Source organism: Ursus americanus, chromosome 12, assembly GCF_024610735.1.
Source record: "Ursus americanus isolate L20-20 chromosome 12, mUrsAme1.1.p, whole genome shotgun sequence".
NCBI lineage: Eukaryota > Metazoa > Chordata > Mammalia > Carnivora > Ursidae > Ursus > Ursus americanus.
In genome coordinates, this window is record NC_142138.1 from 13,293,061 (window position 1) to 13,303,609 (window position 10,549).

A 10,549-nucleotide genomic window follows, 5' to 3' on the forward strand; every position below is an offset into this window, starting at 1 on the left:
ACTGCACGGAGGATTCCAGCCTTGCCAAGTTCTGCACCAGCCAGGCTCCTGGAGGTGGGCCTCGTGTGTTCCCATTGCATAAGTGTTATTCCAGCCAGTTCCTGGAATCGGAAATACGGCAAACCATTCACCTAGTGGGGAGCCCTTGCCCAGGAGGGACGGTTGTTTGGTTAGCTGTGCCTTCAAGGCCCTTTCCAGGAGACCAGTTTGTGAAAAGGCTTGTCTAGCAAGGCTCCTTTCTTAAGTCAAAGTTGCTTTATTTTCCCTATTCTTCAGTCACCCAACACATACTTTTCCACCCAATGATCTCTGAAACCCACCTCAGCAGCCTCTGCCCTGGCTCAGCCCCGCTGCCATCTCTGGCTGAAATCACACTGTGGCTTCCTTGCTGGTCTCCCAGGTTTCCTGCCTCCAGCTAGCATGGCCAACCTCCACACGGCAGCCAGGAGGATCTTTCCAAATGCCAATCCTCCTGCATTAGGCCCCAGCATAAAATCCTTCAATGGCTCTCCAGCATCTAAAAAATAAATACTCTCTACTGTATCTCTTATTTGCAATGAGAATGTATTATTGTTATAAATGTGGGGGCGCCTGGGTGGCACAGCGGTTAAGCGTCTGCCTTCGGCTCAGGGCGTGATCCTGGCGTTATGGGATCGAGCCCCACATCAGGCTCCTCTGCTGTGAGCCTGCTGCTTCCTCTCCCACTCCCCCTTGCTTGTGTTCCCTCTCTCACTGGCTGTCTCTATCTCTGTCGAATAAATAAATAAAATCTTTTAAAAAATAAATAAATAAATAAATGTGAAAGAAAATGTTTTAAAATGCTTATTTAGAAATGCAAGGGAGCACCTGACTGGCTCAATCAGTAGAGCATGCAACTCTTGATCTCAGGGTCGTGAGTTCAAGCCCCACACTGGGTGAAGAGATTACTTAAAAAAAAAAAAAAAAGTTTCACAGATATGCTTCCCTCCCTAGAATGCAACTTTTTTGAAGAAGGAAAAAAAATCTTTTCTGTCTCTCTATTCCTAGAACACAGTTCAGTGCCCTAAACATTGTAGGTACGTACTCAAGATGTGCTTATTGAAGTTCAATGAACTAATACGTACCCATTTCATAGGAACTTATGAAGAGGATGAGATACCCATTGCACCTAGATTGGATCAATAAAACCCCAGCCAAAACAGTTTCATCAGTGTGTGCAACATTATCTAAGATAAAGACTTAACTTCCATGATAACTTTTGCTACTGAGAATGGTTCCTAGGCCCCCTTTGTTAATTCATTTTAGACTAGAATTCCAGATTGGGGATCCATTTGTTTGCCCAGATCTCTTGTATACCAATGAAGGTATTCAAATTGCCTAGGGATCCTCCTTTTGATGAGCTCCTAAGAGAGAACCAGAGTAGTGTGGACATATACCAGGAGAGCAATTTCAGCCCCATGATTTGTACTTCCATCTATTTAGAATGCCAGTGACAGCCTTTCTCACAGCTTATGTCTTGGGGGTCAAAGCTACGTTCGGTCACATACTAGCTCTGTAACCACGTCACTTCTTGAGACTGTATGTTTGTATCTGTTCATGGGTTACTTGTGAAAAACAAATGAAACTTCATAAAATAAGGTTTTGTATATAGATGATGAATTCAGGGAATACAGCACAGCACTGAAATGATTAAAGTTACCTATGCACAAACCTGTCTCTCCTGCAAGATTAGGCACTTGAATTAGAGAGACTTGTCTCTCTAATCCTGCCTTCCTCAGAGTTCCTAGGATGTCCTCTTGAACTGATCAGGTGATAGCCAATGATCTGGGCAGAAATAGATATAAGGCCTGGATGTGTTGGCACCACTGGCCTCTAGTAAGAACAAGGCCAAGGCTATGGTAACAGCTGTAGGCCCTAACACCAGCTTGTGTCTGTGAAGCAAAGAAGACACATGGTTAGGGGAAGGCCGTACACAGTTCAGTCTTCCAAGAGGCCTTCCAGGGGAGAGTTTTCTTCACATCCTCACTGAATCTACCCAAGTTTTGGATTTATCCTGTAGTTCCAAAGGCTAAGAAACCTGATTTTGTCAGCCCCCAAGAGCTGATCCTTCTCTTCTTCACACCAAGAGCTAGTGTAGAAACCAGACTGCTCGTGTGTTACTGGACAGTGAGAGGAAGAAGGTACCATAATATGGAAGCAGACTCCACACATGGGCATGACTAACACATTCTCTCCCCCTGGGCCACACTGCTTGCAATGTCACATCATACATGCTGAAGATTGCAGCGTGACCTACATATGAGCACAAGAGGAATTACATGAATAAACTGTCTAATAGCACCTAATTAAGATAGTCTTATGTGATTCCTAGCACACAGCATGGACAGCGTGCCAAAATTTCTCTCTGTGACTCTGCTTTCCTCCCTTCCTCAGATATATTTAAGATCAATGGCTGGATTAAGATCAGTTGACTCTCACAGTCCTGGGAGCCATCCTGTCTCCTCACTAATCCTCTTGGGCCTGTCTTAAACTTTAACTCTCAAAGAATGATCTTGTTGCCATATTTCTGAGGTCCCCCAGGAAGTCCCTTGTAATCTATGTACTGACAACAATGGTGTTCCTTGAGAACAGCCTGGTGCAGTAGAATGAGCATAAAATCTACAGTCAAGAAACTGGGATTAAGAACAGGCTCAGACACTTGCCTGAAATGAACCTCATCTCGTCATCTGTTAAGTGGGAATAATATGCTAGTAACTCCTCCTCTAGGGTAGTGGCAAGGGTCAAATGAGGTCAAGGATGTTATCAACCCCATATGACAGGCTAGTCATTATTTCTGTTCTTTTCTACAAAGTCTGGGAATAAGCAAGATATAATTTTACTCTCATTAGGCCATTCTGTAGTTGACACAGACAGAAAAACCACCTGTCACATAGGAAGCAGGGTTTAACACTCAACCACTGAGTAGCCATCTTCCCTCTCAGACCAGTCACATCTCTTTTGCATCTGAACTCCTGGTCCCAGGCTTCCCTAAAGGACATGTCTGAGGAAGCATCCAATTGGATGTATTTCCAGAAGAGCCGTCTGGGGAGAGGTTTGATGTTTTTGCCCCATTTTGCATATAACTGGAGGTTCCAGTGATATGAAAGCCAAGAACTGGGTGGAGATTCATCCAGAAAATAGCCAGACTTTCTGGATACCAGAAGGCGTTCACTTGGGGTTGGACTGATTCAGCCGTCAAGCAGTAGCAGACACAAAGATTCCTTTTTAATGAGCCCTAATCAGCCCACCCCTCATACAGTATGAACAGCATGAGCAGTATTTGGCAGAGGAATCTACCTACTGTGGGGTCATCCACCCGGGACTGGCTCAAATACGGCCCAAAGAACTGGGAGGTCCTTGCAAAACATCCACCACTGTTAATTACAGGACAGTGGGCTGTGGAAACCAAAGCAGATGTTGACTCCCATTCTATTACCAGCTTTGATGCGCATGCCTCAATACTTCCTAACACCCACCCCTTTGTTTCAGCAAGACATATCTCCTGATTATGATCTCCTCATACCATGACCAGTTCCTGCCTCCGAGTCTTCGCTCATACTGTAACCTGTCAACAATTAGTGCAGGGGTGGGGGCACACGAAGGCCTTATCTGTCAGTCTCTAGTATCTAGCATGGTGTCTAGACAGAGAAGCAGCTCAGTGAGTGTCAGGTGGATGCATGAATGAATGAGTCAGTGAGTGAATAAATGAATAAGTGGATGAATAAATGAAGGAATAAATTAATGAATGGAGGCCTTTGCTTTCCTTCTTCAAATATAAACCAGTGGATTTCTCTGTTTTATCCTAGGACTGTCCAGACTGCATGGTTTTCATAACACAGCAGAAAAACAGGTCAATGAAACCTGGGGAATCAAATTGAGTTTCAGACTGATGGGGTTTAATTCCCAACCATCCAGTGATAGCCTAGGGGAGTCTAGCACCAGTGCTAAGATCTAGGTGCACAGATTTGGTATAAACTCTGAACAGTAACTTATTCTGTTAAGACGATTTTTTTTTTTTTAATCTCAAGTTGTGTCTCCATGGTGCATGACCTGAGTCATTGTCACTTGTCTTCTCATGTCAGAACAGGGTCCACAGAGACAAGATTGAAAATGATGCTTTTCAAATATCCAGAAGTGTTTGCTTCTCTTACAGCTGCAATATAGTTTAAACATCATTATCCTTCACTTTACTGCTGAGAAAGTGGGATCTCCAAGAGACGAGGTGACTTGCCCAGAATCATCACTAGCTCACAGATCCAGGATCCAAATCCGAGTCAGTGTGCCTCTGGGTCCATGCTTTTCCATCCACTACTAGAGATGGCTAGGTGGGTGGTTCTCAAACTTGAGCTACCTGCAGGGCTTGTTAGAACCCAGATTGCTGGGCCTCCCCTCCAGAGTTTCTGATTCAGGTCTGGGATGGGGCCTGAGAATTTGCCCTTTTAACATGCTCTCTGGTGAAGATGCTGATGTTGGTCCAGGGCTGACACTTTGAAAAACATGTGGCTAGAGTATCAGAAAGGACTCATAACTGCAATTTATAGAAGCCAACTGAGGATAAGCTGAGTAAAAAAGGAGCATCTTATCACATGGATATCAGGGCATGTACTGACACCCAAAGGAAGGAACAGGATTGGGTCTCAGATAGGTCTGGAGCCTCTGCCTCCAGCTTTTATCCTCAGCTTCTTTTTGAAATGTGCTTCCTTATTCTCCCTCTCTTTACTCCAGCTCCTGAATCTGCTCCCCTGTCTAGTGATAGACCACATGGTAGGCAGCATCTTCCAAGTTATGCCATGCAGAGCAAGCAACTGAAGGAAAGACTGAATCTTCCTCACTATCCTAGTCCCAAAGTCCCCAAGACTCACTTGAGTTGGGGTGCCCACTCTTGGTCTCATCATCTGTGAGCAGGACCATTATGTGGATGGTGTTGTACCAAGTGGCTACCAGAGGCCCATCACTGGCACCACACAGAGTGACAAAGAAGGCTAGTTTTCAGAGAAAGGAATTGGGTCATAAACTCAAGAGCTGACCACCACGGCTAGGGTGTGATAAATGTGCACACAGACAGGAAAGAAGTGAGAAAGCTGTATGAAGCCTCAAGAGTAACCAGAACATGAACAGTGGTTGGGAAACCTTTTAGAAGAGGCTGCTGAGGGCCTTCAGAAATAATGTTTTTCCCTGGGACTAGAAGAGACAGTAAACAGTAAATCCATCTGGTTTGCAAACTCTCCTAAACCAGTCTACACAGACAATTCCTAAGGCTGAAAAGAGCCAGTTCTGTTTTCTTAGAAGGAGAACAATGGAATGTGGAATTTCAGACCAGTGCAGCCGGCCAAGCTGGGTCAGGGAAAAGGCACAGATTACATTCATTAATGTTTTGCAAACCCACCCATTCCCCCCCGCCACCACCACCCCCTGGCCTCTCCTCTCTACCCCACCCTGCAAGGGAAGAGCCTAAAGTTGCTAAAAAGGGTTGAGACAGAATTTGAGGCAGACCGGGTCAGATGTTCAAGGAGGACTTCCCATGCAGGCACCCACATCAGCCTGGTGCCGTGTTTCTGGGAAGGTTCGCGCTGCCACCAGGCCATGTGTTGCAGAGCAAGGATCCCTGCCCTGGCTGCCCTTCAGAGTCACAGGCTTGCTTGTTGGCAATTCCCATGATCGGAGTATGGTGAGGGACAGGTGCCAGTGGCAGGCACAGGGGGAAGAGCACTGGATTTATGATCCTCAGTGGGTTCAACTTCTGACTCTGGCAAACAGAGAGACTAGCCCAAGTCAGTCAATTAAACTCCCTGCCCTCCCATCTCGTCAACTGAAATTGGGCCAAATAATCATCCGTGTCCCTCTGATTCACTAGGCTGCTATGAATAGCAAATGTGATCGGCTGAGACTATCACACATGAGGTCAGGACAAGGCCACCCCTGGCATGTATGATGTTTTTATGTAAATTAGAAAAAGGCACCACTTCTCCTAGGTCAGCATGCATGGGTTAGCAAGCTGAGCATGGGCTACATTTCTTCCCCTCGGCTAGGCACCCTGGCACAGGGAATACCTCCACCACCTTCACAGTGGCCCCTGGGTCATGAGGGCCCCCTTTCAGAGGGCCGCAGAGTGGCCTCAATCAGCTTGGGTGACAGCAAGAGGCAAGGAGAGCAGTCAAGGCAGCCGTAACCACTATCCTCCCAAGCCAAGTTAAAAACAGCCAGAATGAGCAATCCCCATCTAGAAACCTACCCTCACACCCATGGAGAAAGGCAGAGGAGATAGTCATAAATATGCTTTCACTGACATACTTACATGGAAACGTCTGCAGAGTCAAGAAAAACCAAAGTTTTTATAGAAGCTTCAAACTGGCTGGTGTGAACTTACATATTTTCACAAAACTCCCTCCAGCATCCTCTTTCCTAGGTCGTACTATATTAAGTTGGACTTACAGGTCCTTCCATTACATGTCTATATAATATGAGAAGTTTGGGGTTTAAAATCATGTATGAGCCACATATTCTCAGACACTAGGATTCATAAACATAAGTGGGTGTTAACCCTATTTGTCCCTTTCTGCTCTTTACTAGAATCTGTTTTTCTTTGATTAAACTCTTTTGCTTCTGTCCTTGTCTAAAACACTATTAGGCCCATATTCCTATTCATTTATATTTTGCCTCACTGCTTTGCACGCTTCTGCTGAGCCACAGTGCCCGAACCTCTATCTAGTACGTGGAACCACACAAAGGGGGGCATGCAAAGCACAGTCTTGGTTTTAACGTACCTAGTCCTGAACTATTTGTCCTTGTCTCTTCCCCCAACCTCACTCCACCCTGCTCTTGAAGCTCCTAGATTCTGGCTTCATGGCCCATTTTTCCATTTACATCTTCACCTTGCCTAATAAACTTGAACCTCCACCTGCTCCCGCCAGCTAAAGATACTGAGATCACCTCCCAGCCAACAACACTGCGGTTCCCTCGTCCCAGCCTAAACTGTTGGGGTAAATACTTCTATGGGTTTGGCTGTGCCCTGCGGCCTCACACGTTATCAACCCCACCCCTCATGAGTTACATACCCAAGAGGCCACCCAACCTCAGGAACCAGAAAAGAGCAAAGGAAGGGGAACTAAGGTGAAACTCAGTGAAATTTGGAAGGAACAGAAAGGGGCTCTTCCTTCACGAGGGGAAAACCCACCCAACCCACTTGTGAAGAAAGGCATCGTGAACCGCTCGGGAATAGAGTCTGAACCCCATACTAGTAGACTACTGGGAAAAACTCACTGATGCCCAAGCGGACCTTTAGGAGGCTCAAAAGAGCTGTAAATACGTTTCATAAAATGTCCAGTGAAAAATCACTATAGGTTCTTAAAGTTGATTTGTCAGTTAATACTTCTGGGATTAGGTTGCCTGTATATGTATACCTTTCTTAAGTTCCTGAATGTTTCTGAAATCTGGGGGTCTACTGGCTTCCAGGCTTGTTTCACTCAAATTCACCCCCCAGTAGCCAGAGATCTTGCCACTTGTCCGCTAAGAACCCACTGGGTGCTCCACCACTATTAAAGTTCAATGTGTCCTTGGTCTGGACACAAGGCCCTGCAGGACCAGGGCTGGCCCACTCACCTGTTTAGATACCTGTCCCCATCACAAGACTCTTTTTAAGGCAGGGCCCATATCTTCTTCATTTTTGTGTCCTTATCACCCAGAGTCACACGGCCATAGTGAACACTCCATAAACAGTGACCGCATCGATTAACTAATTCATATCACAAAGTGCTCCTGATTGGGACTTAATCTTATTTCATTTCTCATCTTTCTATAAAGGAAAAAAAAATAAGTGACATCACTGTGTTTTCAGCCACCAAACCACAGTGGTCCTGGACCATGCGAAAGCAGTCTGTGTGTCTGCGGGATTATGTGGCTGGGCTGGGACTCCCTCCGCAGTCACTGCAAGGCTGAGTCCTGGAGCACTAAGCCAGCCCTGGTTCGAGCCCCGGTTGGAGAAGTGGAAAATAGCTGGTAGCCACTGGGAGCTTGCAGCCAAGGAGATGTTTTTCTAGTCTGAACCCACACACCCAGACAGTCCCGAGAGATCCTGAGGGCAACTGAACGTCCGCTTACACAGGAACTCGACTCCCCACGGAGGCCGCCCCAACACGAAGCCCACCCCCCTCTTACTCCCCAGTACCCGGTGGTCTGACGCCCACTTCCTCCACCACGTTCCACAACAATGAGGTCTCCTGGCGCCCGGTCTAGCTTCTGTTCCCCCTTCCCTTCCATTCCAGAATGCCTCATGGAAAGGTTCTACTTCAAAGTTTTCACCCAAGAATGAGGGATCCTTTTGCTGTTCAGCAAAGCCGGCATCCTTCAGTGCACTCGGCAGGCTTCAATTCAAGGGTTCTCTCCAGGACTCTTGGTAGCACGAAGCAGCTGTACTAGCTGTCTTCCCACCACAGACCCTCTTTACATCTCCAAGGCCCAAAATAGCCCAGAATGGAGGCATGAAGCAAAGGTCAGAAGCACCCTAAGGACAAGCAGGCACTTGTCTTGTCGACCCGCTGACATTTCTGCTAACTTGGGACCCTTTGTGAGAGGAAACTTTTCTAGCAGGCAGCTGAACTAAGGGTGTTGGGGAGAGGCAGTATGTGTAGTAGAAAAAGCAAGGGCTACAAACCCAGAAGGTCCAGGTTTGGGTCCTTGCATCCCGCTGTGGGATCTCTAAGCCACTGAAGCTTTTGGAGCCCCCTTTGCTAAGCAAGGGTCTATGAGGTCAGATAGAATTCCTTCTCGGCCTTTTGGCTAAGATCAAGTGTAGTATCTGTTCTTATCAGTTTAATACGAGGTCAGATAGATATGATATGCCACATACATAGCCAAGGAGAGAACCAGAGAAGTTGTACCTTCACTGAGTGCCAGATTCTTCACCTATAAAAACCAGACCCCTTAAATTCTCTCAGCAACTTCCTGAAGCTCAGGGAAGTTAAAGAGCTTTCCAAGGTCACACAGCTAAAGTTCCAGAACCTGGATGGAGCTCGGTTCTGTCTAATTCCCAAATCATATTTCCCAAGGCCCATCCTTCCAAAGTAAACATAGTCTCTGCTTTGAGCAAACTCAAGTCTTTGAAGTTATGTTCACATCTAAAAATATGTGTCTTGTCCCCATCTATATTCAGTAGAGATTCAGTAGAGACTTCTTAGGCCGGGTGAGACATATGGGCTGGGCTTTGAAGAATGCGTTGATATGCCCTTTTTTTCCTTAAGTGCCAGCAAACCTGATCCGGGTTAGTGGCCCCCCAGAAGCAAGCAGAAAGGACCTGTGAACGCCTGTGCTGTCTGCACTGAACTCACCTGCCCACAGCTTCCTACTTCTTTCCCTCCTTTCCCTTCGCCATGCTACCATCTGACTTGAAGTGTACTTTATCTTGCAGATTTGAGCGTATCTGTGTAAGTAAGCCGCCTTCATATATTTTGCAACAAGGCTGAGGATGGGCCAGTTGCCTACTCTACCCCTACTAAAGTGTAGACAGGCCAAGTTTAGACACCTCTTGGCCAGTGACTGGTTTCAATCCTCACTTTTTGTGAGGCCCCCGTCCTGAAAGCCCTCTCATTCCTGCAATTGGGACCACTTCGCCCTCTCCGGCTTTGCCTCTAGGTTCACTAATTAGGGACATTGGGGAGCCCCAATGTGGGCAGTCAGGGTTTGGGGGCACAAGCAGGTCAGTCTGCTGAGCTCACTCAGAGGGTGGTCCCAATTTCAGTGAAAGTGCTTATGGTGTGTCTGCTGGCCACTGTCAGAGCCTCAGTCCTCATCTGTCCCTATGCCTACCCTCGGCTGAGGTTTCCCACCCAGTCCCCAAGTTCCTCTGGGACTGGGCCTCTGCTCTTGTCAGACCCCATTCTGGAGCCAACCCCGAGGCCTTTAGGTGTGAGCACAATTTGGGACACTTGGAAGTAAGGCACTAGGACTGCACTCAGATTTGACCTTTAAAATCAGTGGGTCAGAACAGAAAAATGCAAAATCACTTGAAAGAGCTAGAAGAGTTCCCAGCCAGGAGAGGCTGAAAACCCCCATGACTTTTAAAAGAAGGCGAGTCACACTGCAAGGGAGCTGGGCAACCATTTCAAGTGAAAAAAGAGAGAAGGTCATAAAGTCAAACCAAGGGACACTGCCTACGGAGAAGATTCAGCCTAACCATCTGTAGCACTTACAGTCTCATTGGCGGTGCTGCACCTACTGCGTGGTAAATAATTGACAAGTCTTACAAGGCTGTCAGATGTAGTTATTTCTCCTTGTTCCTATTTCATGCTCACCACACAGCCTTGCATACAGGGGTTAGTTTTACCGGTAGGTCTGCTTTCAGGACAAGCATGAGCTTATTATGCCAATGGGAACATTCCATTCCTGTAACCTTGAATTAGCAAGTTATATGAACAATTTGGCTTCTGAGACCTCCTTCAATCTCCTTAACAGAGTCTACCTGAGTCAAAGAAACAATGCCAGAGACCTCACAAATTAGATGTCTACGTCTGAAAACCAGCACAGGTGTGGAGAATTC

General features: G+C 46.6%; 1 pseudogene; it reads left to right on the forward strand.

The window, feature by feature from the left end:
- Positions 1-8,773: 8,773 nt before the first annotated feature.
- On the forward strand, positions 8,774-8,899 carry LOC123795474 (U2 spliceosomal RNA; annotated as a pseudogene).
- The last annotated feature ends 1,650 nt before the right edge of the window (positions 8,900-10,549 follow it).